This window comes from Macrobrachium nipponense, chromosome 1 (genome assembly GCF_015104395.2).
Source record: "Macrobrachium nipponense isolate FS-2020 chromosome 1, ASM1510439v2, whole genome shotgun sequence".
NCBI classification, from domain to species: Eukaryota; Metazoa; Arthropoda; class Malacostraca; order Decapoda; family Palaemonidae; genus Macrobrachium; species Macrobrachium nipponense.
Window position 1 is genome coordinate 185,064,827 of NC_087200.1, and position 27,725 is coordinate 185,092,551.

Sequence of the window (27,725 nt, forward strand, 5' to 3'; positions counted from 1 at the left end):
AAAAAAATTCGACATTCGGTCAACTTTAGCTCGTCAGATATGGTCGAAAACTGCATTTGTAAGCTAATATTCTTACAGTATAGTAATATTCAATCTTTGTCTTCATTCTGAAACATATTGGAAGTCTCTAGGACAATATTTAGATTTATGGTGAATTTTGAAAAAAATATGTGTTTACGTAAGCGCGTTACGAATTCATGCATTATTTTGTGATAATATTTTCTCTGTGTTGCTTATCGTTTTACAATGTTGTTATATATCAAAATGATCGCAATTTAGTGCACATTACAACGAAAAAAAAAAGTAACTTGTTACCTTCAACCGTTTTGCGCACAGCGCGATTTGAATACATTATATATGAAATTTCGTTTTGCGCTATCATATATCGCATTATTTATATATGATAATGATAATTTTTTTCATTTCTGATGGTTGCATACTAAACTTCAAGCAATGACAAAAAAAGGAGCCAAAAATGAACTCTTAATCTTGAAACTAAGCGCGCTGTGATTTTTTGAAAAAAATATTTTTTTCCGCTTACGCGCTCACTCTCAAACCCCTCCGGCATACGGGAGTCCATTTTTTTATTTACCGCTCCGGCGTTTAAGGGTTAATTATGATAGTTAAATTAAAAATACCTTAAATTATCATACTAAAACAATTTAATATAATTTAAAATAAAAATACACCCCAACCACCATCCCAAAAACACAAGTAACCTTACATTCAGTACTCTCCTACTACTGAGTAGGCTATACACACCCCTGAAATGCCTGTAACTGCTTATTTAAACAGTTCAATCGCCAAACTTGACAGTTCAACAAAAATATACCTCAAAATATCCCAGAACACCTTAATGAATAACAGGCCCAGGGTTCAGCTCAATGTCTCACAAAAGAATTAAATTAATAACACAAAATCAGTATCAAAAACAAATACAGTAGACCCCTATTTGTGGGGAATGGGTACCAGATCCCCCTGCGAATAGCTAAAAATTCACGAATACTTAAAACCCCAATAAAAGGCTTAGAACTGCCTATTTTGATAGTTAAAAACAAAAAAAAAAACTCTAAAAATGCTTCTTCCTGAGTATTTTAATAGTTCTATCACAAAAAGTGCATTTAGTCATGAAAATATGAAATACGTACAGTAATTTGTGAATATTTCTCAAGTGAAAAAATACTGCGAATAACGGGTATAGTAATGTATATGGTCCATAGAAAAATCCGCAAATAGGCGAGTCTGTGAATCGTGAGTCTGTAAACAGCGGGGTTGACTGTATAAGACTCATAACAACTGTAATACTGTAAAAATCAACAGAAAAATAAACAACAATGTTATCAACAACAATAACAGGCAGTCCCTAGTTACCGGCGGATTCGGTTAACAGTGCTTGTCTAGTGCCATAAAGTCGACGATTTATGGTGCCATAACATGCCAACTTCCGGTTATAATAGAATTACTGTATGGTGCCATAACATACCTAACAGGGGCGTCATTTACCAATAATTGGTGTCATCAGCACCATAAATCACAGTGTTTCGGTTAATAGCAGTTTTCTCTTATCGGCATCCCGCCAAGAACGGAATCCCCGACGATAACCACGAGACTGCCTGTATTTACATTATTTATAAAAACTCTTTTGAAAATATAAATAAACATGTCCATACATCATTGAAAACAAGAGCCAGAAGCAAATGGTCAACAAGGTGGGGCCAACACACCCTGTAAAGCAAATGAAAACTGCCAAGTTTGCCAAAACAAATGGGAGAGGACAGTCAGGATGGATTTAAGAAATAAATGCTCGGTATGAACAGAGTAGGTAAAGATGAAGGAACTTTCCTGATAATCCACCAAGCAACTTTTGCTTTCTCATCAACCTGTCCTACACATGAAAATGAGGATAAAATGACAAATTTTTAATCAACTTGTATTTTCATAGCTAACAAAACCCTCGGTCTTCTTGCGCCAGCTGGAAACCGGGTTAAAAAACAATCAGATTGTAAAGCGTGTATAGAAGTCAGTGAAGCACTCCCTCACTTGCAGAACACGTATGAGGTAAGGGGGAGACAAGGCCGTGTAGAGAAGTCAGTAATGTACTCCCTCTAGCTCGGCAGGAAGACGATGCCACACAAAGTCCGTAATTCTCCGACGTTTAACTTAAGGGCGAGAGATGGAGATGAAGAAGCAGGAGGAGATGGGGGAAAGAGCAAGATTGTACCTCAGGCAAGGGAACTCAAGCCACGGGCCATGGAAGGGTCACAGTACAATGGATATGGCAAAGTCCAAGCTTAGAAAGTCAAGTTAAATTCAGAGGAATCTCTTAAAGGGGTTTGCCTACCAAGGCTAAAGTCCCTTGTACCCACTCATTTGGTCCCTTCTACCCACTCATTTGCTTTCTGTGTCCTTCTCCTAAAAATAGTGCCTGCCGAAACTAGCCTCTCCTACCCTAACTCGTGTGGGCCTTTGGAGATGAAAATATTAAAGCATAAGAACAGTGATGACCTTTGAAGTATCATAGTAACATCCTTTAATTAAGTAACATATTACAACAATATCAGAAAAAAATTGGTTTAAGGGAAACAGGAGGTAATTTCTCTAACGCACCATTAGTGTCTATGGTTGTTTCATGTGCTTATGACAGAGTTGCCAAATAGTGCCAGATGTCACTATTGTATGCTGTTGTCTAATAAGTTTTGAAGTATGTTGCAATATACTTTTGAGTACTATCATACAATATAGACATTGCAATTAAGATCCATCTACATCCTGGCAATGTTCCATTCTTGAAGTCATCAGCTGACAGTTTTACCAACATCATCACTGATATAGTTGCTAAATAAAACTAAATCCAGTGATATATCTTTTTGTGAATTTATAAAAATAGAAAACGTAAAATAAAAATGTAGTAAAAGTTGTGTTTTTGCCAGTGTTGGACACACCTTGCTTGTAATTTGTTTCTTCGGCCACTTACATTTAACTTTGGTGGTATGCTTTCTTAATACTCCATTGCATTTTTATTCTTAGTCATTGGAAGTTGCCTTTGATAAGTGGCAAATTTTTAACAAATTAACAAACATTTGATAGTTACAGTTACACTAACTAACAAGCATGTGATAGTTACACTAACTAACATTGGCAAACAGCTGTTTCTATATTTTAGTCATCTATGTCAGTACCTGCTGTTGTTTATGCCAGTGTTTTTGCATGAAATAGTAAGTGGGCTGAACATTTGCTTTCAGGCTTATTAATTATTCAAAAGCTAACTTAGATGTATAATGCAATACTGATAGAATTACTGAATCTAAAACAGACATGACAGCAAGCCTAACTTTGTATAATAACATAAAAATTAAACTTGTCAAAGATCTCACTTAGGAAGCAAACTTCAATAAAAAAATAAAAAAAACTGAAAACAAAACACAACTGGACCAGTGGGTTTTGGAAAAGGGACTGTAAACTTGAATCTGTGTTGCCCTTTCTGCAGAGGTGGGTTGATCACATTCATCTGGGTAACCATTGTTGGCAGGATAAAGAACCTTGCTGCCTTGAGTCCCACCTCTATTACTTCATTATACAAACAATGGCAATATTTTGGCTTAAGATCAGCAATGAGACCCATTACAGTATATTGATATTCTGGTCTGTCTCAGAGAGCCCCAGTGGAACCATAGGGGTAACCCTTTGATGACAAGCAGCAGCTACACTATAAAAATCAAAGTTTTGTACTTCCATAGAGAGAGAGAGAGAGAAAAAAAAAAAGAAAAAAAAAGACATTTTTATGATAAAATAAAATTTTACATATACTTACCAAGTAATTACATAGCTAACAGTTTCTAGCACCGCAACTAAAATTTGGAATTCGCAGTAGCGATTCTTCTTTGTTTTGGTTATAGGTAGCTACTCCTATCCATTTTCAGGAAGAGGAACAACAGAGCCAGGTGCTTCAACTTGTTTATGACTAGTAATCATCCATGTGCAGGGAAGAGGTTGGGCCCCCATTCTGTAATTACTTGGTAGGTATATGTAAAATTTTATTTTATCATAAAAATGTCATTTTACTAAGTAACTTACCAAGTAATTGATTCCACATTGACAGGAGATAGGTTACATGAACTACTCTATCCTACACTATATGTGATAATGAATTTGTGAATAGAAAAGAGGCTCACATCTCTGAAATAGTTGTTGTTTCCTTACCTTGTACGAGAGCTGCTGCAAGAAAATACTGCCTCTGGTCGGCACTCATCTTATGTGGTGGAGGCTGGATAGTTTTGACCCATGTCGCATACTACCTTAGTGGGAGCTTTGAAGCAAAGCCTGTGGTCTAATCACTTGCAAGGACTAAGCACATAAAGCCCTGCCCAGGGCACAGTACCAGCAAAGACCAGATCAACAACGTTACCTATAGTACCATAAAACTAAATTCCAACCCCTCAACAAAACAACTAGAGGTTATCTTGGTACTGAGTACCCCCAGACTCCAAAAAAACATACAACTTATGGCAGCCACTGATAAGGGGCCTAACTTACTGTTTCTATCTCTTTTAGACAGTGTGATGCAAACACTGACTTGCATCTCCAGAAAGTCGCTTGAAGGATCTGTCAGGGAAAGTTCTTCTTAACCACCAAAGAACTGGAAATCACTTCGATTTCATGTGCTTTTACCTTGAGAATAGGTAAACATTCTTCACCTATTTGAGTGTGATTCTCTAAACATTTCCCTTAAGAAGAATGACAGGGTATTCTTAGAAAGAGGACGTAAGGGCTCTTTTACTGATGTCCATAAATTACTGGAAGGGTCTATTAGTCTTCTCCGTTCTTTTCAAGTAACTTCAGGGTTCTCACTGGGCAGAAGACCCTCTCCTCTTCTTCAGCCCATAATAACTCTGACAAACTCTTAATTACAAAAGAACGGGGCCAGGGTCTACTGGGATTCTCGTTTTTGGCGAAAAAATTAAGATAGTGAACAGATCACTAAAACATGGTAGAATGCTGCAGAGGATTTATGCCTACATTCTGAAATTGCTCTAGCAGCCTTCTTGAAAACCCTCTTCACTTGATTCCATCTGCTCAACTGATGTGCAAGGACGTTGAGTTTCCCTTGCACAAATCTGGTGAGTGACAATTGTTGTCCGAGTCTCCTTGGACCACAGCAGGAGATCCCTTGCCACTTTGCAAAGTGAAAAGGAGTGTGTTCCCTTTTTTGCTGATGTACACTAGTGCCGTCGCGCTCTGAGTGGGTACTGCTATTTGTTCTGGTGTACACTTCTGATGCAAAGCTCCTGAGACCTGAGTGAATAGCTTTTATCTCTTTCACATTTAGGTGCATCCCCTTTTCCTCCTGAGACCATGCTCCCAACACTTTCTTGATCTCTAGTAGAGTTCTCCAACCTATGTCCGACACATCAGCATAGAAGGTCAGGTCAGGGTTCTGGGGTGAAGAGACTTTCCCTCCTGAAGTTCTTCCTTCTGATTTCCACCACAGCAGATGACTTTCTATCACGTGTTACAGAGGCACAAATGAATCAGGCTGACTTTTTCTGTCCCACCCAGCTGGCCCTCAGATAGAACTGAACCACTCTCATGTGAGTCTCCCTAATGAGATGAACTGCTCTATTGAGGCCAAAGTCCCAATCAGGCTCATCCACTTGGCTGGCCGAGCAATGTTGCAGTATGAGAAACAATTGTATTGTCTGAAGGCAAGACTCCGCTCTTTCGGGGACAGAAAGCTAAAAAAAAAAGAGAGTTCAGAGTCATCCCCAAATAAATTATCTCTGGAACCAGCTGAGACTTTTGGAAGTTTGCAAACAACTCTAACTCCTGAGTAAATGTTAGTGTCCTTTTTAAGTCCTCCATACACTGCTCCTTTGACTGAGAGCAAAGAAGCTAGTCATCCAGAGACAGAACTATCTTTATTCTCTCTAGATGCAGCCATCCTGCTAGAGGAGTTAGAACCCTTGTGACACCTCTGGGGCGTCGACAGGCCAAAACAGAGCGCCCTGAATGGATATACTTGATCTTGAAATACAAATCTGAGATATTTCCTTGATTTTGATATACTGGATGTGGAAGTATGCATCCCTCATGTCTATTGGAAACCATCCAAATCTCCCTGGCGCATTGCTAATAGAATGAAGCAATCTGTCTCCACGCAAAATTTTGTCTTTTGAACAAACATTCAGGGCTCTCACATCTAAAACTGGTCTCCAACCTCCTGTTGACTTCGGCACCACAAACAGCCGATTGTAAAATCCCTCTAGGTCTTGTCTTTGACTAACTCAATTGTTCTCTTCTTGAGGAGCTAATGAACTCCTTTTGCGAGAGCTAAAAACTTCTCTGAGCCTACTGAGTAAGCAGGCAAGACAATAGGCTTCTTGAGACTAAGGGGGGCTTTTCTAGAAATGAAATTGAATAGTACCTGAAACTTGGTACTTCCATAAACCATGGTTCTGCACCTTTCTCGCTCCATACTACCCAAAATTGCTGGAGTCTTGCTCCTACTGGTGCATGGAGGAGATCGCTTTAACATTTTGGGGGCCGATCTCATTGAGTTTTTCTTGATGGCTCAAGAGCCAAAGTGGACATTTGATTTTGTTTCTGAGGCGGGAAGCTACTTCACACTCGATGGACTTCTTCAATCAAGCCCCCAGCGCTATGTCATTAGTCAAAGACGGAGGAAAGAGGGAGTCCTTTACTAAAGGTGAAAAAAGAAGAGTGGACTTCTGAACCGTGGTGACTCATTTAGTGGTAAAGAAACACCAAACCTTCCTCTTTTTCAACACTCTCTTGTCCCACCACAAAACAGCACATCAAAATCCTGTCTACGTAAAGGGAAGTCGGGTAATCTTGAATCTTCTTTACCAAGCCTCGTACAGACCAATCCAAAAAACTAATACCCTATAAAATCTTGAAGGTATTCTTCAAAAAATGATAGAGTTCTGCTGAGGACATTATCTTGGCAGCAGAATATGCTGACCTTCGAGGGAAATCTATAAAGCTAGAGAAGTCCCCTTGAAGGAAGCAGAGACTCCCAAGGAAGGAGCTTCTCCAGTCACGTAATATGCATACCTTCTAATTAGAAGGTGTGAACACGGATAGCTAAAGCAAGCCTTCCCTTTCTTTCTCTTGTCTGCATCCCAGAAGCCCACTTCCTTAAGGGCTTTCTTCACAGAGGATGACAAAACCATCTTTGGCAGCTTTCTTGCTTCCTGTACAAAACGTAACTGAAACATTATAGCACGAGAGGCAGGAGCTGCTGGAGAGAAGTAGGTAGGATAAGTATGTGACAAAAAACTTCAGTAATGCTGTATAAGCTGAAGAGATGAAGCTTTTTTGTGCATTGATCTCTTCCTGTTCTACTGATGATACCAGAGAAAGGAGAGGATCGCTAGTGGGTTTCAATGCCTAAGGCTTCTTTAAGTAGCCTAAAATGTCATACAACTTCTATTGGACAGGATCTCTAGACTGTCTTGGTCTCGCCGGATCTTACTATAAAACCCTCTTCTCGGCAAACTCCCTGCCGACCACTTGGAAGACACTGGGCACTTTGGCGCCGACTGACACTCGTGAGCCACTGAATGTTTGGGACCCACAAATTTGCGCATGCGAGACAACTGGTGCACTTTTGGGACAGCTGCAATTCTAGTGCAGCCGCGTGCTCTCGGCTCTTAACTGACAATGAGCTCTCAGGAGAAAACCTCTCTGGGCTATCCAAAAGCAGCACAAAGGTACAGCTTCTCTAGATTTCTTACACAGAACTGCTGGCACTGCTGAAGTGTCAGCTGCAGACCTTTTCAGTGGTCTGGAAGAATCACTATACTGTCATCGGTGCCTCTTTTCTGGACTGGAAGCTTCGGAACTTGAGGAAAGACGGTGCACTTCTGCAAAGACACCTTCACCTGGGATTTAGCAACTGGTGAGACTGAGTGGCCAACTGCCTGTGGGCAGACTCTACTGACCTTCCTTGGGTTTCTGGTTATAGCTTCTCCCTGGTGCTTTTGCAGGGGAATTGTTACGAAACCCCGAGAGGAGGTCCCGCTCCAAGTTTGATATTATGATAAACAAAAGAATTCAACACAACAGTTGAAACTGGGGATACGAATATAGAAAGATACACAAACACAACAAAGGTTTTTTATTTACAAGCTTACTAACAAAGATAATGCAGAATGGTTTCTCCTATTTACATACCACGAGTAAAATCTATTTCAATGCATGAACTGGGGAACAGTGAGGTAATGAAAGTACTGCTGGCCAGTTTTGCAACTCTAAGTGATGGCTTCACAAAAGGAGAACTGCAATTGCAGACGTCTTCTTGACTCCGTATTGCAGAAAATAATGTCTATCTTTTGATACTCGAAGGGCAGGAACTTCTTCAAACCTCTTGTAGAACGTTTCTTCCCTGAAGTCTTGCTCTACGTCGAAATGCCTCAGTCGTCCACTCCTCCCGGACGACTTGACCAGATCCTGATTAAACTCTCGAGCACCTTTCCTCTCTGATCCTTCGTCTGTTCCTTCTTCTCTTATCTCTCTCTGATGATCTCTGCTGCTGATCTCTCACTGGTAATCTGATCTGTGACTCTTACTGATGATCTCTTCCCTCCTACTTCGTCAGTCGTATTTATACGGCATTCTGGGGGCAGGGCTTACCAGGGAATGTCACAGGCTCCCGAGACGACGGGAACGATTTAGAAGAATCTCGGCAGAATATTACATAATATTTCGCTGCGTTTCTCACGACACTTAGGCTCGTGTTGCGCTCCACAACAGCCCAACGATCCCAGAACAACCGAGAGAACAGGCGCCTCCAACACACGCACGAAAGCCTCCGTGCTGCAGAACTTTTTGAAGATGCGCTTTCCCTTCCCCAACTCGCAATTCCTTGCTATGAAGCGCTTGCCCAAAAAGAAAAAAATGAAACCAACTGATTTTTTTTTTTTCTAAAGAGAAACAAGAATTAAACAGCAGGGGAAGAATTCTGCATAAAGCTTAATACTTCTCCATTCACTCAACCACTCGTGCCAAAATAGAAAACGATCATTAGGCTCCTCATTCTGGAAAAATCTCCAGAGGCTATTAGCTATCACATTATCCTTTCCTCTTCTTCGTTTTCTGAACTCTGCTTAAAACTTTGAAACACTAAAACACCTCTTGCGTTTTCTCAAAACTAATTTCTCTCAGTAACACTGTCACATCGAACACTGGCGGTGGCCAAGGTACGGGCGTTCTTTATAATCTGAAGCAGTTTGCATTCATTGACTTTGCTCTACTCTTACCCATATTAATTCTATAATGTATATTTCCCCCCTCCTCTAACACTGAAAAAGGACCTTTGAACTTATAAGGTAAAGCGGAACCTTCTTTCTGGACTAGTACTAAAACTTTACCGTCGCTTACACACAAACTTCTCTTTTTTACTCTAAGATCATGTTTCCCTTTAATTTCCCCTTGAATTCCTCTCGCGTTCCGTTCTCCTCCGCTAGTTGCCAACATCTCTTACATCGTTTTCATAATACTCTAGATTAGTTGTGCAATCTCTCTACCCTTACTTCTAGGCAAAGGTCCAACCATATTCCGATACCTACATTCTCAAAAGGTTCGCCTACCGAAGGAATATTACACAACGGAGCTCTGGGAATTACTGGATTCAGTTTCCCGGCTATTTGGCATTCATGGACAGCTTACAAAACATACATCTTTACGTCACTTTTCATTTTAGGCCAAAAGTACACCCTACTAATATACTTGAAAGTTTTGTTTACTACTAAATGCCCTTGCCCATCATGTGCTAACTTCAAAACTAATTCACAATGCCTCCTAGGAACTACTAATTGTTCTGTGATTCCCTCTTTACTACCTGACTTAGGACGAACATAACGACAGAAAACTTCAACCTTTGACCAAAAAGTTTCCTTACACACATCATCAAGATCATCATCCAGCTCACATTAAAAAATTCGGGTTAGTGTCTCATCTTCTCTCTGAAATTTGACCAGCTCATCCGTATCCGAAAGATGAGTGCCTAATTCATCATCGTAACTATGGTAACTAGATACGGTACATATACTAGTTACCCTCGACAGCTACACCTTCCGTTTGGCTATCACTGTCAAACAATAGAGTCAGGTTTTTTCAGCCACACCCACACCAAGATCAACCTCGCCACCTCTATCACACTCGTTTGAATCCACGAACTCACTCACGTTCAAATCCCCCACGAAGTCACTCTCGTTCAAATCCACGAACAAATTATGGCCGTAGTCGATGTCTGTATCTAAACCTGACCTAGTTACTACCATTTCAGGCACTGGAATCTCACTCACAACAAGATTCACATTCTTGGATAAAGCTAAATCATTACCGACAATAATGTCAACGCCATCAACGGGTAAACTGTCAACAACTGCAAATTTCACTTCTCCTGACACTACCTGACTTTCTAAGTTCAACTTCAACAAAAGACAAAGAACACAAGTGTTAGGAAATCCACCTAACATGACTTTTTCTTCCATGTTGATTTCCGCCCTGTTCGGCACACTCTCCTAATCAGTGAGACAGCAGCTCCCGTGTCTCGAAGCAAGACCACTTCTCTCGAACCTACTCCAAGAGAGGAAACTACACCTTCTGACAGAAACTTCACCAAAAAATTCCTACTTTCTCTCATCACAACATTCCTACTTGACGAAAGGTTAACTAGAGACACTGGTTCTTAAGTCCTCCCTTATTTCCACTGCACAATTTCTTGCTAAATGCCCTTTCCCATTACATCGGGAAACAAGTTAATTTTGAGCCACTAGATGCCACTTTACTCTTACAAACCTTAAACGTCTATGACCAGGTTTTCCGCATGTATAACAGGAATAGTCACTTTACTCGCACCTTGCTATTACTATAACTGTATACTCTACTAGATGAAGGATCATTTCACTTCTTACTAACCACTTAAATTATGAGTTAGACTATATTCGTCAGCTAACCTAGTTGCTCCTGCGAAAAAGATACTTCTCGCCTATCTCCTTTATATTAAAGCTTAATCTCAGGGGATACGTCTTGTCTTTGAAGTTTTCTAACAACACTAAGTTCTTCAAACCATCAAAATCTTCAACTTTAGCAGAAGTTAACCAATCAAAAAAACAGCCTTTCTAACTTCTTACCATATTCTACATACGTAATATTTTCGTCTTTTCAAACTCCTAAATTTCTTATGGTACGCCCCCGGTACTAACCTGTACGCGCTAAGAACAGTTTCACAATATCATAATCATCACATTCCTTCTTAGACATGCAACTATACACATTAAGTGCCCTACCACTCAAAACTGACTGTAAATATAAAGTCCAAATTTCTTTAGAAGAACCTACTCTTTCCATTAACTTCTCAAAAACATGAAATTATGTCGTAACATCTTCCTCATCAAACTTTGGTACTAATTTCAGCACTGCGCTCATACCTAACCTATCAAGCTCCGTTTCGTTTTCCGCCTGTCCGACTATTAGAGTACTTTGTCTTAACCAAGCAATTTCCAACTCGTGCATACGTTCTTTCTCTCTTTCTTCCTGCTCATGCATATGCACTTTTTCTCTTTCTTCCTGCTGCATTACCAACATTTCTACCTCTTGCTGCATTTTCCTAACTTCTCTCTCAGCTGCTCTTTCATCTCTCTCATACTTTTCCCTCTCTTTCCTTTCACATGCTAACGGAGATCATTCCCCTCTAGACCTAGAAGCTTACCCAATCAATAAACTCTTTCACATCTGATTCATTCTGGCTCTTTCTATATTCTCCCTGTTTTCAAACTGTTACAGTGCTGAATATTCTAAGCAAGGTCGCCACAATGTTACGAACCCGAGAGGAGGAGGTCCGCTCCAAGTTCAATATTATGATAAACAAAAAAGAATTCAAACACAACAGTTGAAACTGGGGATACGAATATAGAAAGATATCGCAACACACAACAAAGGTTTATTTACAAGCTTACTAACAAAGATAAATGCAGAAATGGTTTCTCTTTTTTTATTTACATACCACAAGTAAAATCTTACAATGCATGAACTGGGGGAACAGTGAGGTAATGAAAGTACTTGCTGGCCAGTTTTGCAACTCTAAGTGATGGCTTCACAAAAGAAGAACTGCGATTGCAGACGTCTTCTTGACTCCGTATTGCAGAAAATAGTAATGTTTATTCTTGATACTCGTAAGGGGCAGGCAAATTCTCATACCTACTTTGTAGAACGCTTCTTCCTTGAAGACTTGCTCTGCGTCGAAAAGAACCTCGGTGTCCACTCCCAGGATGACTTGACCCAGATCCCGCATTAAACTCTCGAGCATCTTTTCCTCTCTGATCCTTTGTCTGTTCCTTCTTCTCTTATCTCTCTCTGATGATCTCTGCTGCTGATTTCTCACTGGTATCTGATCTGTGACTCTTCTGGGGGGGGATTGATCTCTTCCCCCCCGACTTCGTCAGTCGTATTTATACGGCATTCTGGGGCGGGCTTACCAACGAACGTCACAGGCTCCTGAGACACGGGAACGATTTAGAAGAATCTCTGCAGAATATTGCATCATATTTCACTGCGTTTCTCACGACACTTACGCACGTGTTGCGCTCCACAACACGCCCGACGATTCCAGAACAACCACGAGAACAGGCGCCTCCAACACACACGCGGAAGGCCTCTGTGCTGCAAAACTTTTCAAAGATGCGCTTTCCCTTCCCCCAACTCACAATTCCTTGCCATGATGCGCTTACCATGACAGGAGTATGCCAGGGACCTTTGCCTAGGAGAATCAGCAGGATAGACAGCCAGCTCCTCCACTTGCACTCACTCACAACACTTTTGGGCTACCATGAGAGCTTTCACTGAATGACCTAATGGAGTCACTGTATTAAATGGTGTTGGGGTTAAGAATAAAATGGGAGTTGGGATCAGGATTAGGAGGAATAGTAGAAGGGCTGGGAATGGGAGGGAGAAACAACAGGGACAGAAAACAATCTGGACATCAACAGATCTATCTAACTCTTAGACTATCAATCAATCTGTCTTGTCTAATATTAGTGTTTCTTTGTCTATCCTTAGCCAATTTAGATAGGTAAAAAGCTAAAGTCTCCACATTTTGCATACCATCCTTAACACTCCAAGCAAGTATTGTTTCCACCGAGCAGCTTTGCCCTCTACAATTAACACAAACTGTATGAGTGTCATATTTTGCTGACATTAACCTTGTCCTACAGCCCTTGCTACAATAACAAGTGGCTTGATACACTAGTGTCAGACATCATTGCTTACAAGTCAAGTCAAATCGGTAATTGGGACTAATTATCTAAATTAACTGGAAATTATCTAATAAAAAACACAATCCTTTAGAAGTCAAATCTAAACAAAGCCGAATGGCTAAAAAAAAAAAAAAAAAAAAAAAAAAAAGGAGTAGTACGTAACGTGCTTCTCACCGATTTCCAGGAAAAAAAAAACAACAAAGAATTCCAATTCCCAACCAGCTGCTGACCCACAACCTTGTTGTCAGCTATCAGAAACAAATTAAGTACCTGGCTCAGTTGTGCTGTTCTTCCTAAAAGTGGGCGGGACTAGTTACCCATACCTAGAAACAAAGAAGAATCACTACCCCAAAAATTTCGTAGTTTTAGCTGCCGGTGCTAGAAATCGATAGCTATGTAATTACTGGGAAGTTACTTATGTACTAAAATCATTTATGAGTTATAGTATATACGTACATGAATAACCTTTCACTATCAAATATATTCAAATTATAGTAGCCAGTACAGTGGAACCTCAACATACGAAAGTCCCAACTTACGAAAAATTCAAGTTACAAAAGCAAATACGAAGATTTTTTCGCCTGTGCATACAAAAATAATTCAGGTTACGAAAGGTTGGTGTGCTGTAAAGTCCCGAGATTCGCCCCGGACACCGAGAACAATTTTAAAACTCGCGAGCCGCCAACTGAGTAGACTCGCCACCATCCTCCCGCTCTTCCATTGGTTCCTGATGCTAGTCACACCGCCGTAAAATCCTGCTCTCCTATTGGTCAGCATCTCTCTCATCGTGCATCTACGTTAAGGCGTTCTTTGGTCACTCCGTAGCAGCATCGTTATTGTAAGCACGCGGAATTTGTTCGTTCGTATACAATTTCATTTGTTAACGTAAATTCGTGTTAGTGATTTCGCTTTGTACTTTATCATGTTGTTTGAGAACTTAATTAGTAACTTAATTACGTATGTTTAGTCATGGGTCCCAAGAAAGTTGCTGAAGTTCACGGAAGAAGAGGATGCTTTCTATGGAGACAAAAATGGAGATTATCAAGAAGTATGAGGCTGTCATGCGGTTGAGTGTGATCGCTAAGGAATACAGCCGAAATCCGTCAACGATAGGCACCATTTCTTAAGCAGAAGGAAGCCGTCAAAGCAGCTACGGTTTACCTTCCAAGGCCGTGACTATTTTGTCCAACAAGAGGAGCCACGTGCATGAGAGATGGAGAGGCTGCTTCTTCTATGGATTGAGTACAAAGAAATCGCTGGCGATACGATAACCGAGACAGCAATCTGCCACAAGGCCAGCGCTATTTTCGCTGATCTGATTGCCCAGGCCGAAGATGACGGAGAAGGGACATCGATGGCAACCCTAGACTTCAAGGCTTCTTGGGGGTGGTTTGATAAATTCCATAAATGGACTGGCATCCATTCGGTGGTGAAGAAATATGACAATTTGTCCAAAATTGCATTTTTCCTAACTATACAAACCTGAGGTCCTTTTACAATAGGAAGGTACTAGCGGCAGCTGGATAGGTCGTAAGCTTTCGAACAAGGGGTTCGGTAGTTAACTGCTTGTCCGACAGGCGCGCTGCGCGACGACTGGGAGGTAAACAAATCACTTTGCTTTTGGCCCAAGCCAAAAACTGCAGAGTGAGGGGTGGCATGAGGTGGGGCTATGTGTAAAGGACCTCAGGTTTGTATAGTTAGGAAAAATGCAATTTTGGACAAATTGTCATTTGTTCCGACACGGCATACAAACCTTCGGTCCTTTTACAATAGGAAGACTCACTTCTTGGTGGGAGGAATCTGAGTCTTTGTGAACAGACTGGTGTTCGCCCAACCTTGGAAGCCTCCCTGGTCGTAAGAGCGAGGGAGGGATCCAAGCCTCTGTCCGATTGATCGGGGTGTCACCGCAGGATCAATGGTCGACCTCTGGACCGAGTACTAAGAGAGAGGCAAGCGTATCTCGTACCAGCAATGTAAGAACTGTTCCTGTACAGGAGCAATATAAAGTCATGGGTTTGACTCTTGTAGGCATCCACTTCCCCCCCTTGTAGGAGGAAGTGTGGATATTCTGCTCCTATCCCTAGTGAAAGGGATAGGATGGGGCTCTGTCATATAGCTCACCTGCATCTCGTCCTCATCCAGCGTAGTGACGGACCGTGGCACCTCTGCCCACAGGTAGAGGAGTAGGAAAAGACGGGAAGAGGAGCAGTTCACTCACTCATTCACACATCCATCCACACAGTCACACCAGGACTCGATGCTGTTTCAGCCTGCGAGGGTCTGGGTTAGCTACACAACTTGTTGAGCAGCCACCACGGGTCCCAAGGAAAAGGTATCCAAGGACTGTGGGCAAATATCCCGAAGGTAAATAGAAGGACGTAAAGGTAGTCTGGTTACCAGACCCCTGCCTTCAGGACCTGCGCCACGGAGAAGTTCTTACGAAACGCCAACGAGGGGCCAATATTCTGACTTCGTGAGCTCTCGGACGGGGACGTACGGATGTCGTCACTACCATCAGCCTCATACGCCCTCCTGATGACCTCACGCAGCCAGAATGAAAGAGTGTTCTTGATACTTCTTTCTTGGTTACCCCGGTGCTAACGAAGAGGCGTCGACACTCATGCCTGAGGTGTCGAGTTTTCTTCAGATAGCGCCGTAGCGCCCTCACAGGACAAAGCACCATCTCATCCGCATCATTATCGGTGAAGTCCAATAGGGAGGGAATCGTGAATGACTCGAACCTGTCGTCAGGGATACGACGGTTTCTGAGTCTTCGCAACGAAGTTCGGGACGAAATCGAGCGTCACAGATCCCCATCCCCTGGAGTGTCGTACATCATAGGAAAGACCATGAAGTTCCCCTACTCTCTTCGCCGATGCCAGGGCCAGCAAGAAGAGGGTCTTGAGGGTCAGATCCCTGTCTGACGACTCTCGGAGTGGCTCGAACGGCGTTCGAGTCAAACTCCTAAGGACGGAGAGTCACATCCCACGCAGGGGGCCTGAGTTCCCTGGGTGGGCAAGACCTTTCGAAGCTCCTCATAAGCAAGGAGATCTCGAACGAGTTCAGATGTCCAATCCCCCTCAGTTTCAGGACGAGCGCCAAGGCGGCTCTGTATCCTTTGACTGTGGGGACTGAGAGGAGCTTCTCCTCGGCGAAGAAAAACGAGGAAATCCGCTACCTGCTGAAGAGTGGCTCTGAGAGGAGATAGACCCCGTCTACGACACCAACCACAGAAGACGGCCCACTTCCCCTGGTACACAGCTGCAGAGGACTGACGGACGTTTCCAGCCATCTCTGTTGCTGCGCTACGAGAAAAGCCTCTCGTTCGCAAGAGATGGTGGATAACAGCCAGCCGTGAAGACGTAGGGACTGGACTGCTCGGTGGTACCCGCTCGACGTTGTTGGCTGGGCGAAGAAGGTTGTTCCAAGGGGGAATCTCTCTCGGTTCTCCTGCGAGAAGAGCCACGCGGTCCGGATACCAAATGGCCTGTGGCCATTGGGAGCCACCAGGATCATCCTGAGATTCGGGGTGACCAGTGCTCGCTGATCACCTTGCGAATCAGGCTGAACGGGGGAAAGGCATAGACGAAGAGGTTGTCCCACGGGTGTTGAAGAGCGTCCTCTGCAGCTGCCCATGGGTCCGGCACGGCCGAGAAGAACAACCCTGGAGCTTCCTGTTGTGCCGGGTGGCGAACAGATCCACTACTGGTCGCCCCACCCCCACAGGTCGAAGAGCCTTCCGCCACGTCCTGGTGTAGAGACCATTCGGTCCCTATCACCTGATCCCGACGGCTGAGCGTGTCTGCTACTACATTCCTCTTCCCTGGAATGTAGCGTGCCGACAGCTCTATTGAGTGTGCCTCGGCCCACTCGTGCACCTGCAGAGTCAACTGGTACAACGGAGAGAGGCACTAGGCCCCCCTGTTTGTTGACGTAGGCCACCACCGTGGTGTTGTCGCACATCAACACCACTGAGTGTCCCATCAAGCGGTCCTGGAACTCTTGGAGAGCGAGGAACGCTGCCTTGAGTTCCAGTACATTGATGTGAAGGTGCTTGTCGTTCTCGTCCACACTCCTGAAGTCAGCAACTCCTCCAGGTGTGCCGCCCCATCCCTCGGTCGATGCGTTCTGAGAACAGCTGCATGTCCGGGGGGGGAGTGCGCAGAGGGCACTCCTCTTAAGAGGTTCCTGTCGTCCAGCCACCAGGCTAGGTCCTGCCTCACCTCGGCCGGTGTCAGTGACACTGGAAAGCTTGGGGGATCCGTCGCCTGTGACCAACTCTCCTTTAGTCTCCACTGAAGAGACCGCAGGTGAAGACGCCCGTGAGGACTAACTTCTCGAGTGACGACAGGTGTCCAATCACGACTTGCCATCGCTGAGCTACCTGTTCCTGCCGAGACAGGAACTGGTTGGCTGCCTCCCTGAATCTGCTGATCCGCGAGTCTGCGGGGAAGACTCGCCCTGCTACCGTGTCGATCAGCATACCCAGGTACTTCATCCTCTGCTTGGGCTCGAGATCGGACTTTTCGAAGTTCACAACGATCCCAGATCGCGACAGAACTCGAGCAGTCGATCCCTGTCCTGTAGCAACTGCGAGCGGGAGCTCGCCAGGACTAACCAATCGTCGAGATACCTCATCAGACGTATCCCGTGCGAATGGGCCCAAGCAAGACACCAGAGTGAACACTCGCGTGAACACCTGTGGGGCGGTTGAGAGACCGAAGCAAAGTGCCCTGAACTGGTACACACCGTCCCGTCGAGGATGAAGCGGAGGTACTTTCTGGAGGACTGATGAATGGGTATTTGGAAATACGCATCCTTCAAGTCCACTGAAAGCATGAAATCGTTCTCCCTGATGGAGTCGAGCACTGAGCGTGCCGTCTCCATCGTGAACCGGGTCTGGCGAACAAACCGGTTCAGAGGAGAGAGATCTATCACCGGGCGCCAGCCTCCCGTAGACTTTTCCACCAGGAAGAGTCGACTGTAAAAGCCCGGTGACTGATCCGTGACGATTTTCTACAGCTCTCTTGCTCAGCATGGTCCGTTGGATCTCCTGTCTCAATGCTACGTCCTTCGATGACCCTGGAACGTACGACTGCTGTTGGACCGGGTTGGAGGTGAGGGGTGACCGAAGATTCGAAGGGTAATAGATATCCCTCCCGAAGGACATCTACAATCCAGGGTCTCGGCGCCGTAGCGCTGCCAAGTTGCCCAATGGTGGCCAGGCACCCCCCCACTTCCGGCAGCAGGTGAGGGGGAACGCCGTCCCTAGCGTTTCCCCCCTTTCTTCGACTTCTTCCCAGAGCCTCCACGGGAGGAGGAGGGCTGGGAGGAGGGCTGGTTACGGCTCCCCCTTGGTAGAATCGAAGAAGACAGAGTCTTTCCCCGGGGCCCCGGGGCTTCGACGCAGCTACCAAGTCTTAGCCACCGAGGAAGCGCTAGCCGAGCTCTTAGGACTTGGCCGCAGTCCGAGGCTGCCCAGAAGCCTTCGAGACTGCCTGGTGAACCAAACGGTCACTGTCGTCAGTGCGCCGTCTGTCCACCGCAGCGTCCACATCTCTCCTGGGAAGAGAGACGTGGAACTCCGTAAAGGTCCGTTGCGAAGTCCCAACGCCGCTTCACGCCCGGCCGCCCTGGAAACCCGAGTAAGGACAGCGTCCCCTTCGTCGGAGAACCAGGTTGGCCCACAGGTTCACCGTCTGGTGGGCAAGGAAGGAGATGGCTCTTCCTCCAGACTGGCAAAGTCTCCTAAAGGCCGAGTCATCTTCGGGAGAAATTCCCCCGGAGTGGCTGCGACCTTAGGTACTGTGAGGGACCACAGATCTAGCCAGTTAGACGGCCTGGAAAGCTGCCATGGCGGTAGATTCCAGGCCGAGTGCCTCTTGCTGCGAGAACCATAGGTTCTCGGACGGAGCTGCTGCAGAGACAAAACACCCGGAAGCAGCTTGCTCGACCTGCCAGACTTGTAGCGGAAACCGTCTTGTCCAGGAGACAAGCGATTCAAACCTTTATGGTCCAGCACTGAGTCTGAAGTCTGGCAAGCTCGGAAACGGACGGCAAACCCACCGTCGGCCTGGGTTCCCTCTTCGGGCCCCAGAACGACTCGAGCGGGACGTGGGCTCGGATGGTGGGAGCGGCGATCCTTCCGCGAGGTCGTTGTGCTGACGGACAAATCAGCGCAATAACCTCGGCAAAGTTCCTCTGGATCTCAGGAGTGACTGCGTCCTGCGGAGTCGGACCATCCAGTCCCTCAAACAGGAGCATACTCCGAGGACCCCTCCTCCCTCAAGGGGAGGAACAGCGACAGACCCCTCTCGGTCTCCTCCAACCACTTGTGCGTACGACCTGGCTGGTCTGAGAAGCCGTGCCTGGTACGTACGACGACGTGGTGGGATCCTGAGGGCGCACCCCTCACGATCACTCCTCAATACCTCGCCCACCCCTCCCGGTGTAACCCTAGGAGGTTGAAGGTATGGGAGAGGCAGACCTGACGCTCACCCCTCCTCGCTCGCTGGCAGAACCAGTGGGCTTGGAAGACTGCAGGCGATCGCCAACCCGCGGTGGCGATCGAGCTGCAGACCTAGTCGAGCCGTCTCGCTGTGGAGAACGGCTGGACCGAGAACACAGCGGCCCCGGTCTCGTGTCAGAGGAGCTGGTGCTGGTCGCCGTACCCAATCGCTCTCTGTGAGAGTGACGGTCAGGCGAACCGGCGAGCTCCACTGTTCACCGGTGAGACCGGTGCGTATCCTCACGGGTGGGCGTCAGGTTCAGCTGGTACCAGCCGTGGCTGGTGCGGCAACGGGGTGGGGGGACCTCTTTCCCAGCCTCAGCCCGTGGCCGGTCATGGACGTCACGTCCGCCCGGGTAGCCAGCTGCTCGCCGCGAGAGCGAGAGCTGGTCTGGTGAGGAGTCGCGTGAGCGGCTGGCACCAGTCTTCCGCTCCGTGCCGTGAACCTGACGCTGAGCGGACTCAGAGGTCTGGTTCTTGGCTGCACGGCCGCTGTTAGGCGACCGTACACTCGGTACAAACTCTCGCGAAACGAGAGGCCGAGACGGACCCTGCTGCCGTGCCGAACCACTAACAGCAGGTGAGGAAGTGCCGGTGTTAGCCGGCACTCCTCTGGTCCCCGTAGTCTTCTTCCTTGCGGAAGAAGAGACGGGTCCTGCCCTCCCCCGAAGGAGCAGGGTGACCAGCGAAGAACCCCCCGTCTCACCAGAGCGAGACGGGCCCTTAGAAGTTCCCGAAGGAGACTTCTTAGGGGGGGGGGGAGGCGACCTTCCTTCTTCTTCTTCGGCGGGGGAGCCTTAGAAGAAGAATGGGGAAGAGGCGGCAGACGACGACGACGACGAAGAAGACGATGAAGACGACGACGACACCTTCCTCCTCTTCTTCTTCTTCTTCGTCAACCTCCTCAGGACCGACGTCAGATCTGTCATCCAGAGCGGAGCCGGGCTGCTGTTGCCGAAGCAACAGGGCCCGGACGCACCTGTCCGAACAGATCAGCATCGGGAGCAGCGGCGCCAGGAACAGGAACAACGTCAGCAGGTGCAGGCATCACAGGAACAGCAGTAGAGACGGCAGGAGCAGGTACAGGAACGGCAGCAGTGGTCAACGTCACGTCCGTGAACGGCGGCTGGGCAGGTACGGCAAGGTACGGCAGGCTGTGCAGGCGGTCCAGATGACGGACCAGCGGCACAGACATCCTTTGGTACTGGTGGGAGGTCCAGGGGCGACCTTCTTCTTCGGGCACACGAAGTCCGGTCGCGGCAGCACGGCAAACCCAGGTGGCGGCATCACACTCCCCCGAGGTACAGCGACTGGCCCCTGCACCAATGTAGTAGGTGTTACAGAGACCGCGTGCGGGTGTACACCAGGTGAGGAGGTGAAGCGTAGCCAGGTGTTGTAAGGGTCGTGGTGGTGGTCGTAACCGTCGCATGGGTGGACCGCCACGGAGCCAGCGAGATGGTAGAGCAGCCCCTGGACACTTCGGCACGCCCTGCATGCCCACCAACGATGCCCACACCTGTCCGAGGTCGTCCTTCGGCGGCAAACCGCACCTGAGGAAGCAAAAGTCGGGTGATTAGGAGGATCCTCTACCCGCTCGCGCGAAGACGAACGGATAGAGGACCCAGAGTACAACTCGACGTCAGGGTATCTAGCGCCCTCCTCCACACTCGACAAGTCAGGTGAGGAGAAGGACCTACCCCAAACCCCCCCGAAGGGGAAGGCGCCAAACGTGGGAAGCTGAGCGGGCGGCAGGAAAGAAGACGAAGTGTCCGTAACCAAAGGAGTCGCGGGAGAGCTTTCCGACGACTCCTTTGCAGGCCTTCGCTTCTTCCTGCCCTCATACAAAGTCCACTGCGCCTCCGACCAATTATTACAAACTTCACAGGGCTCGGCTCGGGTGCATTCGCGCCCCCGACACCGAGCGCACACAAAAATATGAGGGTCAATCTCCGGGAATGAGCGGAACTTACCGCATTTACGCCCTTCGGTACCCGGGCATAGTCTCCGTGGGGTAGCGAGGCGAGGAGATTCCATCATTGACCAATAAATCACAAATAATTAGATAGAGAGAAATGATTGTACTTACAATGATTCTTTCATACACAAACACAACCATATACTTCAGGAAAGCAAACGACGAGAAGCGGGCAGAGAGCGTCGAAAAAACACACGTCACTCGATGTGAGGCCGAAAAGCAAAAGTGGTTTGTTTACCTCCCAGTCGCGCGCGCGCGCCTGTCGGACAAGCAGTTAACTACCGAACCCCTTGTTCGAAAGCTTACGACCTATCCAGCTGCCGCTAGTACCTTCCTATTGTAAAAGGACCGAAGGTTTGTATGCCGTGTCGGAACAATGAAATTTTGGAAAAAATGAAAAGTATAAAAAAAGTAAAAAAAAAAAAAAAACAAAAAAAAAAAAAAAAAAAAAAATTTAATTTTAAGATTTTTGTAAAGTTAAGCGTTAACGTTTTCTGCCATTTGTTAATGTGTTTCGTAAAGTTTACTGTTAAATTAACTTTTTCCTGTCATTTTATAATGTGTTTCGTAAAGTTAAATGCTGCCATTTTTCCTCCTCCTCTGTTGCCACTTTCGGAGATCGCCTCACTCGAAAGGTAAGGTTCCACATTTTACTACATACGTATGTACAGGTATGTAGTACATATTAGTACTAGTATGTATATGTAGTTTAAGTTAGGTATTGAATGATCCAAATTGTTGTATTTCATTGCTATTGTCAATTTAGCTGTATTATAAAATTTACTGGGGCGTTTTTGTAGGGCTTGGAACGAATTGGGCAATTTACATGCAAAATGTGGTTCAAGATATGAAAAAATCAGGTTACGAAGGCCACTTCGGAACAGATTAATTTCGTATCCTGAGGTACTACTGTAGTACATTATTGCACAGTATTTTAAATGGAATACACAAAAACCATACTACACTCACCTAATATGTTCGATAAGCCATTTGGCCATGGAGCAAGGACATCTAGAAGATCAACAACCACAACAGCTAGGGCTTTTTTTTCTTTTATTGGCTCTAATAATGTCTGGTAGACATATCTGGGAGTACCCTAATGTTTAAGAGCTGTATTGTGATGTTTTAAAAAGTAGCATCTTTGACATGTGACACTTCTTAACTCTCCTGGATCCAGTATTTCAAAAAGTTCCTTAGGAATGAAGCCTGAAACATAAATATAGGAAGTTTTACCGTAACAAAAAAGTTGCTAATAACAATCAAGAAAAGTCACACAAATACAAAGAACTGCTTGAAACTTGTCAATTTGCTAATTAACTTGTTTCTTCCTAAGCATATACTATGGAGTAAGCAATGTGGATGAGGTGGATTACCTCCAATATGAGAGGCTAAATTTTGTATATTAAAAAAAAGCATATGACTAAAAATTTGGAATCAGTTCCTACGGGGATAAAAATGACAAATTTTTTTTATTAATTTGTATTTGTATTTTTTAGCTAACAAACCTGATGTCTTAACAGTAGGATAAATCTCCTGGCACCAGCTGGAAAAGGTTAAGAACAATAAAAAAAAATTGTAAATGCAAGGAATCTTGGCATCTGACATCTGATACATACTAGTCGAGATGGAAGCAAGTCAGAGACCACGTTTGAATCCAGTGACACATTAGTCTTTATTCCAAACCAGGATGAAACATAAGAGGGGTGGCTAGAAGAAGGGGCAATGTTAAGACCCTCAAGTTTGTTAGCTATGAAAACCTACACAAATTAAAAATTTCAACTCTAGGATAGGCTCCCACTTGGATGGAGGTATGAGAAATCTGAACCAACTGGAGGTTTGGCACACCTGGTCATGCTTCCTAGAAATAAGAATTCAGGACCTAAGCCTTTGACATGTTAGATATGTGGCTATCTAACACTCAGTCCACTGGGTTTAAATAAAATGAAAGTCAATAAGAATATCTGTTCAAGCAACAAACCATGTTAGCCACAAGAAATGGGTTTGTCACCACTCCTCACTCCCCTTGCGTGGAGAACAGTATGGCTGCAAATGCTCACCTGCATCAAGTCAGTTCGAAAGTATAATGTGTCCATTCTTCAAACTGCCTGTAAGTATGAAAGGAGAAAATGGAAAGAAAAGAGACCAGTCATCTCACTCATTCCCTACTCAACACTACTCAATCTTAGGCAAGATTAGGCAAGATACAAACTGTCCAGCTAGGGGCACCAGATTAGTTGCACTTGTTGAACTGCCACCACTGGACCCAAGGAAAAAGTGACCAATGATCTGTGGGCAACATCCTTCAGTTAGAAGAAAGTGAAAGCAGTTTGATGCAGTCAGAAACCAGCATTCAAAACCCTATGACACCAGAGGAACCTATTCCTCTGGTGTCATGCACTTCTGCAAGCACCAAATTGGTGACAGAACTTGATGATGGGGAGTAGGCTTGCCTAATCACCTTGTGGGGTTAAACAAAAAGGTATTCCAGGAAACTTCTTTCTTGACCTGGCTTGCGTTAACATAAATTCTACAACACTCAGCTATACCGTCACTTGAGGAGTCCCTCAGGTAAAAACATAGCGTTGATGGGCAGAAACTCTTGAAGGTTGCTGATAACCAACTCCACACCGTAAGGTACAGAAAAGGAGGCAAATCGTCATCATGGAACTGTGGGGAATCTGGGTCTTAGCCATGAATTCTGGGCAAATCGATAGCTACTGACCCCTACCTCTTGTGAGTTTATGTCATAAGCTTGACCATGGAGCTCTCCTCCAAGGAAGCCCAATAGGTTTGAAGGAAAACTGCTTCCAAAGTCAGTTTCCTATAATTGATTGATGCATGGGCTCAAAGGAGCTCAAGTGAGACTACTTCGGTTTTAAGATGACAAATATGAGATCTTAACAATAAGATAACTTCCAAGCGCCAGCTGGTAACTGGACGAAATAATACAGGAATGTAAACCAAGGAATCTGTGAGATTCTGGCAACTCCTGCCCATAAGAAGTGATAGCTGGTCCAAAGACTGCGCACCGAACCTCATGATGCCTCAGTCTTTTCTTTAACTGCATTGGAGAGTAGACGCTATCGCTTTTGCTCTTTGGCAGCCTCGCCCTAACACTATTCAAATGCCAAATCTCAAAAAAGTATTGGAGATAAAAGAAAAAACCCTTTTTGGCAGATAAAACCTTACATCTTTAAATTTCATCCCATTTAATGTCTATTTTTAAAATATCATAAATTTGCATTTAAATGATGTTTTAATTATTGCATTTATGGTGGCCCAGCCCTACGCTATTCAGATGCTAATATCGCCAAAAGTATTGAAGATAAAAGAAAAATTCTTTTGGCAGTAAAAACCTTACATCTTTAAATTTCATACCACACAAGATTTATTTCTAAAATATCATATATTCACATTGAAATGATGTTAACCCTTTGATGGTTTAACTTGAAGCTTTGCGAGTTATCACCTTTACGGCCCCTTACTGGTTTAATTCAGAATTAATTAAAGTTTGTGTTCCTTTAAGTAATAGTGAATTTTCTTATGATTGTGAATTCCACTTATAATTTTGAATTAAAAATAAAATTTTGTATTGAAAATTTTTTTTAACAGAGCTTGCATCTATTGACCACCAGTGATAGGATTAAAATTTTTCTCCATGTGATAAACTGTGCTGTGCCTTTAATTTTTTTGAAGTGAGTTAAGACAAGGGAAATAGATAAAGTCTTTTGATGGAGTGATGTCCTTCAATTAACAATTAAGCCTATATGAATACTTTCACACTTGCTTTAATGAACTTATCTAATATCTCACATATTTGACATACATTAGTGCATTTAAATGTTGAGACCTCACATGTTTAATAAACTTTTAAAGGGATCACTGTTGCTTTTCGAGTATACTCTGTCATATTTCATCTGTTAAGAAAATTCAAGTATCTTGGCTGCTGTAAGGTAACAGTTTGACAATTCTATGATAAGTAAAGTGTAATAATCAGTTACTATTTAGAACACTTTGTCACAGTACACATACATATTACAATGATAATAGAACAATAGAGGGATCTTACATTAACATTTGATGGATATTTTGCTGTGTTTACATTAATACTAACCCTCAATGGATGGATACCCTCATATGAGTAGCAATACTAACATGTTTTAGATGGTGGACAGTTTCACTCAAGGTAAGCATCAATACATACTTGCGCACCATCGATTTGGCGGAATCGGGCGGAAATGAGGTTCCATTATTTCTATAGCCCATAAGTTCACTAATGGCAGGTTTGTTTTACACTGGTTTGGTTCAACGAAGTAGGCAGCTCATGAATTAGTTGTGATCTTGACTTCAAGGGGGTCATGACGTGTTCCTGTTCCTCCCATGATATCCTTTCATTTATATTTACTCATAAATATACCCAGAGGTTTGCTGTTGATTTTAGTTCTTATCTTTTAGATGTATGTCAGTTATAATTGTAATTTTGCAAAGAAAAGTGCAAAGAAATATTGAAAAAAACAAAAACAAACAGAAAAGTACTAGGAAACATTAAAAAAAACAATCAATTCGTAATGCCATTGGGAATGAAGAAAACACAGTGAAATGACAAGCAGGACATAGGGTAGTAAGAACAGCTCCTCATAGTGCGACGGCTGAAAGCAAGTGAATGCATACTGTTCGGGTGGGCGGGAATATCCCAGTTTGGGCACTGCTTAACTATCTAACCACCTTGCTTAAATGTTTAATGGCCATTTCCAGCTGCAATGAAGCATATGCCTTATATAAAGCCTGACAGTTTATATACTATATAGGAATATACTAACTTACAAATAAAATATCAACAAATAGCAAGAAACTAACCTGGAAGAGCATAATCTTGACAATGAAGCAATGCACCACAACCACCACAAGGCACCTTACTGACAGGAATAAACTGATCACGATGTGCCATACTCCAGAACATCATCAATACATAGTCCATCCTTCATAACCGACCTTGAATGTGTACCTGCTGCTCTCATTCGTGACGTATCTCTTCTTGAGTTTTTTCACTGACTCAAGTAGGTTTTTTTCATAAGCCTGCATTCTATTTGCAATGTCATCTGACACAGTGTCTTTAAAATTACCCCCAATCATATTCCTCAACAGGCTTTTAGGTTGGAATTTCAATCTCATCTCTTATATTTTCAACTTCTGTATATGGGAGAGTCACACGAGATTCTCTCTCCTCATAATCAGTGTCTTCTCTTTCCACTTTCTCAAAATCTTTCCTTGGAAGCAATTTCTTCACTATGAGAGGAACTGAATTTTTTTTTCTCTGCTCTAATGATAATCTTTGATATTTCTCCGTAAAATTTCTTCTTGATAGAAGATCTACCCGAATGCCTTTAGAAGCTAAGTGTGAGCTATATAAAATATTTTTATCTTGAGCCAATTGTACAATATCTGGTGGGTTTTCTTCAAGAGTGTTCTCACTCGGGTCATCCTTCAACTTAAAATCCTTACTGTGACTTATGTTTCTTAGAATATTCAACTCACATCTATATGCACTTCTTGCTAGTAAGATCTGACACAGAACTCTCATTTTCAAGACGGAGTTGTAACCTTTAAGCAAAGAATCCCTTCCAACACTTATAAATTCTTGATCAAAAATACACACAAAAACCTGAAAAGCATAAATACTTTTGGTAAATGCAAATCATTCAAAATCTAAAAAAAGCAAAATAAATTTTCAAGGCTCTACAATTTCAAGAGATACAAAATGATTTCTCAAAAGAATTGCAATTCTGGTAACACTTGTACTGCTTACTAAGAAGAATAAAGTCAGACAAGATTCAACACCTTTCTGACACTTCCTAAATTATACAAAAAGAAAAAGAGAGATACAGCAACAAAAGAAAAAAAAAATCATTTTCAACTCATTTGCCTGAGCAGTATAAATTCAAAGTATCCTCTATTATGAATGTTG